A 6,014-nucleotide genomic window follows, 5' to 3' on the forward strand; every position below is an offset into this window, starting at 1 on the left:
CTCAGCAACTCCCTTGGTGACTTCTTTGTGCATATTCATCCAATACAGTGTCCTAAAATTTTCATTTTTGGTAAGTTTTCTTACAGCCTTGTCTAAGAATTCTAACTTGAGATTTAAAGTCTTTTTCATACCAAGTGCTGATGTGGTCTCTCCTAATCATCTTCTGAAACGTTGGTATTTGTTACCTTAGTTGTGGTCTTGTTTTTCCCTGGAAAGAAATGGAATAAAAATTAGATATTAGTTAAGGCAAAGTGCTTATCATATCAGGAGTGTCGTTGTTGCTTTACATGTGTGACTGTACTTAATCCCAAAAATGCTTTTTGAAATGTTTTCTATCATTCTGCAGGTTTTATAAAGGAAGGAACTGGGTGGATATGGACCACGCTTATCTATGCTTTGGCTCCACCTCGCAACCTGGCAGAGAGCCTGCATTTCTCATTTTGCCATGTTATTATTTCCTGAAAATAGTGATGGGATTTTCAGCTTCACAATGGCAATCTAGGTCTGTAAGCTGGTTTGGTGAAATGATTTATAGTAATACACAGCCTAGAATAACTCTGAGATCTTTCTTCATTCTTTGCGGTCCTTTATTCTCTATGTTCCTTCATTCCCTCCTTTCTTCCTTCCCACATTCTCTCCTTCCTTCTTTCCTTTCTCCTTCTGTTTGCCCTTTATTTCCCACGATTGCAATTTTAAGATGTATACCAAGATCTTAAAATGTATAATAATTAAATCAATAGAATAAGCATTGTTCTCTTACATGGTTTAATTTTTTCCTGAGACTTTCTAAAGGTTTCTTCAAGAATGGACATTAAACACTTGTGGAATGTTTTCAGACTGTGGTTCACATTTTTTATTGTGGTGAACATATGTAACATAAGAATTTCCATTTTTAGGAGTTTTAAACATACATTTGCATGGAATTAATTGTATTCACAATGCTGTGTAACCTCTACTTCCAAAGTTTTTTGCCACTCTAACATAAACTCTGCACCCAGTTGTTTAAATAACTTATTATTCCCTCCCTCTTTTTCTTGTAACCTCTAATCTACTTCTGTCTCTGAAAATTCTTTTGTATACTATCTTGTTCACTTTTGGAGAAGGACGTTGATAGAGTTGCACCTGCAGTGAATGTCAGGTGAGTAGATGCTGTCAGGGTTCAACCCCCATTCCCTGGGATCCTCTCATCATCTCCTTTCACACCATCCTGTGGCCAGTGGTCTGCACTAGCTGGAACCTACTGTGCCAATTGCATAGTGGCAGAAGTGACATGGAGTTAAGCCCCATCAGGTACTCTCTCGATGGAAAGACAAGGGGTATACTTTCTCTTTCGCCCCACAGCTGGGATTGTTCTAAAGTATGAGTCATACTGTTTTCCAGAATTTCCCCATTTGATTGAAATCTTTGCTCATTCACTGTGACAGCTGATATAATGCAAGATTTATTGGATGTATTTTCTTCTGTATTCACTTCTCCTCTCTTCCATCTGTGTTTTTTGCTCCTTTCAATAAAGTGTTTGCACATAAATCCTTGGCTCAGTGTCTGTTCTGTGAAACCCTCAACTAGCACAGGTGATGAAGACTGTGAAGGGGTATCAAGACCATATACTATAAGGAATTAGGGACTTCGTAGGGAAAAAAATAACTTATTATGGAAGCATGTAAGGTCTTCAAATTATTTACTAATTTGTTAGTGAGGCTAATTCAGTAAATGATAATTTGAGATCAATGTTATTTGGTGTGCCTTCGATTCACTTTGATTCCATTGGATTAAATTTATTGTCCACCTTGTATTTTTGGTACACTGTGTACAAATTGAGGAAGAGGCCAGAGAGGCAAAAATGACTGTGATACAGGGTGGTAAGAATAATAACATGGTTGCGTAGTAGATCCTGTTGAAAACAAAGAGAAACATGTTCAACATACTTTGAATAATTCCAGGCAAATTTTTTGTTTATTTTTAACAATTTTAGAGACACATAAATTTACACACTATGAAACCACCCATTAAAAGTATAAATTCAATTATTTTAGGAAATTTATAGAGTTATGTGACCACCACCACAATCCAGTTTATTTGATTAGGGGTGGGGTTTATATTTTGGAAAATATAATTTTTCAAATTGATTGTGCATGTTCAGAGGGCACAAAACTGACCAGCGGCACCTGTGCCCAACAATCCAGTTTTAGAATATCTTTATTATCCACAAAAATTCTCCTGTTCTCACTTGCAGTTAATAGGCACTCTCCAGCCTTAGGCATTGACTTATCTGCTTTCTGTTTCTATAAATGTGCCTTTTCTTGATATCATACAATCATACGATGTGTGGAATCATACAATAGTAGTCTTTTGTATCTGGCTTCTTTCACTTAGCATAATATTTTTGAGGACCACCATGTGGACACATGAATCAGTATTTTGTTCCTTTTAATTGCCAAATATTATTGTAGTGTATAGATATACTGCATTTTGCTTATTCATTTACCAGTCAAGGAACATTTGGATAACTCCAGTGTGGGATTGTCCTAAATACCTCTGCTATGAATATAGTCTTTGTGTTGATAAGTGTTTTCATTTGTCTTAGGTAAATAATCCAGAGTGCAATTGTTTTGTATTATCGTTAATTTATGCTTAATTTTTTAGATTCTGCCAGATCATTTTTCAAAGTAGCTACATCATTTTACATTCCCACCAGCAATGCATGAAGGTTTCAGTTTTTCACATCTTCACCACACTTGGGATTCATGTAAAACTTCTAGTAGGATGAGATACTTGAGAGCTGAATGACAAATACTGAGTAGATATTTAACTGGAGAATAGGGTTAGGTGGCATAAATAGACCTTCAAGAGTGAGGCATATCCAGAAGATAGATAAAACTTATAGCTGAGTTGTTAGAAATAAGGCTGGAAGTGTACATAGAGAACAGACCATTGAGAGTCTAATTTGATATACTAAGAATTTCATAAGCAATTGAGAGCCAGAGCCATGCTGTAATCATAGGTATAATATGAGGATTTTAGGAATTCTTTTTTTATTTATTTTATTTTATTTTGTAAATATACAATGTGGTTGATTATTGTGGCCAATTACCAAAACCTTCCTCAGACCACCCTCTTCCCATTCCCTTCCAACAACATCCTTTCTGTTTTCTTGTTGTATCAATTTCAAGGAATTGTAATTGTTGTGTCTTCTTCCCTCCCCCCCCCCCAGGTTGTTTGTGTATTTATTTATTTATTTAAATAAGTGAGAACATGTGGTATTTCTCTTTCTCTGCCTGACTTAATATAATTCTCTCTACATCCATCCATGTTGTTGCAAATGGCAGTATTTCACCATTTTTTATAGCTGAGTAGTAATCCATTGTTTAGATATACCACATTTTCTGTATCCACTCATCTGATGATGGACATTTCGACTGCTTCCAACTCTTGGCTATTGTAAAAAGTGCTGCAATAAACGTTGGGGAACAGGTATACCTTCAACTTGATGATTTCCATTTCTCTGGGTATATTCCCAGCAGTGGGATAGCTGGGTCATATGGTAGATCTATCTGCAATTGTTTGAGAAGCATCCATACCATTTTCCATAGAAGCCGCACCATTTTGCATTCCCACCAACAATGTATGAGAGCTCATTTTTCTCCACAATCTCGCCTGCATTTATCGTTAAGAGTCTTTTGGATATTAGCCATCCTAACTGGGGTTAGATGGTATCTCAGTGTGGTTTTCATTTGCATTTGCCTGTTTAGCTCTTTTGCCCTTTTTTTGATTTGGGTTACTTGTTTTTTTTCTTGTAAAGTTGTTTCGGTTCCTTGTATATTCTGGATATTAATCCTTCGTCAGATGTATATTTTTCAAATATTTTCTCCCACTCTGTTGGTTGTCTTTTAACTCTGTTAATTGTTTCTTTTGCTGTGCAGAAGCTTTTTAGTTTGATATAATCTCATTTGTTTATTTTTCCTTTGGTTGCCCATGCTTTTCAGGTCATATTCATGAAGTCTGTGTCCAGACCTACTTCTTGAAATGTTTCTCCTATGTTTTTTTAAGAAGCTTCATTGTTTCAGAGTGTATATTTAATTCTTTAATACATTTTGAGTTGATTTTAGTATATGGTGAGAGGTATGGGTCTAGTTTCATTCTCCTGCATATTGATATCCAGTTATCCCAGCACCATTTGCGGAAGAGGCAGTCTCTTCCCCAGAGTACAGGCTTGGGGCCTTTGTCAAAGATCAGATGGCTGTAGGTGTGTGGTTGATTTCTAGATTCTCTATTCTATTCCATTTATCAGTGTGTCTGTTTTTATGCCAGTACCATGCTGTTTTGGTTATTATAGCTTTGTAGTGTAGTTTAAAGTCAGGTAGTGTTATGCTTCCAGCTTTATTTTTTTTTGCTCATACTTGCTTTGGCTATGTGTGCTTTTAGTTATTCCATATAAATGCTGGATAGTTTCTTCCATTTTTGAGAAAAATGTCATTGGAATTTTTGATAGGGATTGCATTGAATTTTTATATCACTTTGGGTACTATGGACATTTTCACAATGTTGATTCTCCAATCCAAGAGCATGGGATATCTTTCCATCTTCTTGTGTTCTCCTTAATTTATCTCAGCAGTGATTTGTATTTCTCATTATAGAGATTTTTCACATCCTTGGTTAACTCAATTCCTAAGTATTTTATTTTTTTGTGGCTATTGTAAATGGGCAGGCTTTCTTGATTTCTCATTCTGCATGTTCACTATTGGAGAAAAGAAATGCTACTGATTTTTGTGTGTTGATTTTGTGTCCTGCTACTATGCTGAAATCATTTATCAACTCCAAGAGGTTTTTTTGTAGAGGCTTTAGGCTGTTCGATATATAGGATCATATCATCTGCAAAGAGGGACCGTTTGACTTCATCTTTTCCAATCTGGATGCCCTTTTTTTCCTTCTCTTCTGTTTACTCTGGCTGGTACTTCCAACACTATGTTGAATAGGAGTGGTGAGAGTGGGCATCCTTGTCTGGTTCCTGTTCTTAAAGGAAAAGCTTTCAGCTTTTCCCCATACAAGATGATATTGGCAGTGGGTTCATCATATATGGCTTTAAATATGTTGAGATACTTTCCATCTATACCTAACTTATAAAGAGTCTTTATCATGAATGATTGTTGAATTTTATCACATGCTTTTTCAGCATCAATAGAGATGATCATATGATCCTTGTGCTTGATTTTATTGATATGGTGTATCACATTTATTGATTTGAGTACGTTGAACCAACCTTGCATTACTGGGATGAATCCCACTTGATCGTGGTGTATAATTTTGCATATGTGTTCCTCTATTTTGTTAGCTAGTATTTTATTGAGTATTTTTGCATCTTTATTCATCAAGGATATTGGCCTGTAGTATTCTTTTTTAGTTGTATCTTTACCTGGTTTTGGTATCAGGGTGATATTTGCTTCATAAAATAAGTTTGGGAGAATTGCTTCTTTTTCTATCCTTTGGAATAGTTTGTAGAGAATTGGTCTCAATTCCTCTTTGAATGTTTGGTAAAATTCTGCTGTGAATCCATCCAGTCCTGGGCTTTTCTTTGTTGGAAGCCAGCTGATAACAGCTTCAATCTCTTTTATTTTTATTGGTCTATTCAGATTTTCTACATCTCCTTGGCTCGGTTTTGGTAACTTGTAGATGTCCAGAAATTTATCTATTTCCTCGAGCTTTTCGAATTTGTTGGCGTATAGTTCTTTGTAGTAGTCTCGAATGTTTCCTTGTATTTCAGAAGTATCAGTTGTAATATCTCCTTTTTCATTTCTAATTTTTGTTATTTGGATCTTCTCTCTTCTTTTTTTAGTTAGCCATGCTAATGGTCTGTCAATTTTATTTGTCTTTTCTAAAAAACCCCTTTTTGATTCATTGATCTTTTGTATTGTTTTTTGGGTTTCATTTCATTAAGTTCTGCTATGATCTGAATGATTTCTTTCCATCTGGTAACTTTGGGTTTGGATTGCTCTTGTTTTTCTAGTTCTTTAAGGTGA

The sequence above is a fragment of the Cynocephalus volans genome, chromosome 10, assembly GCF_027409185.1.
Source record: "Cynocephalus volans isolate mCynVol1 chromosome 10, mCynVol1.pri, whole genome shotgun sequence".
NCBI classification, from domain to species: Eukaryota; Metazoa; Chordata; class Mammalia; order Dermoptera; family Cynocephalidae; genus Cynocephalus; species Cynocephalus volans.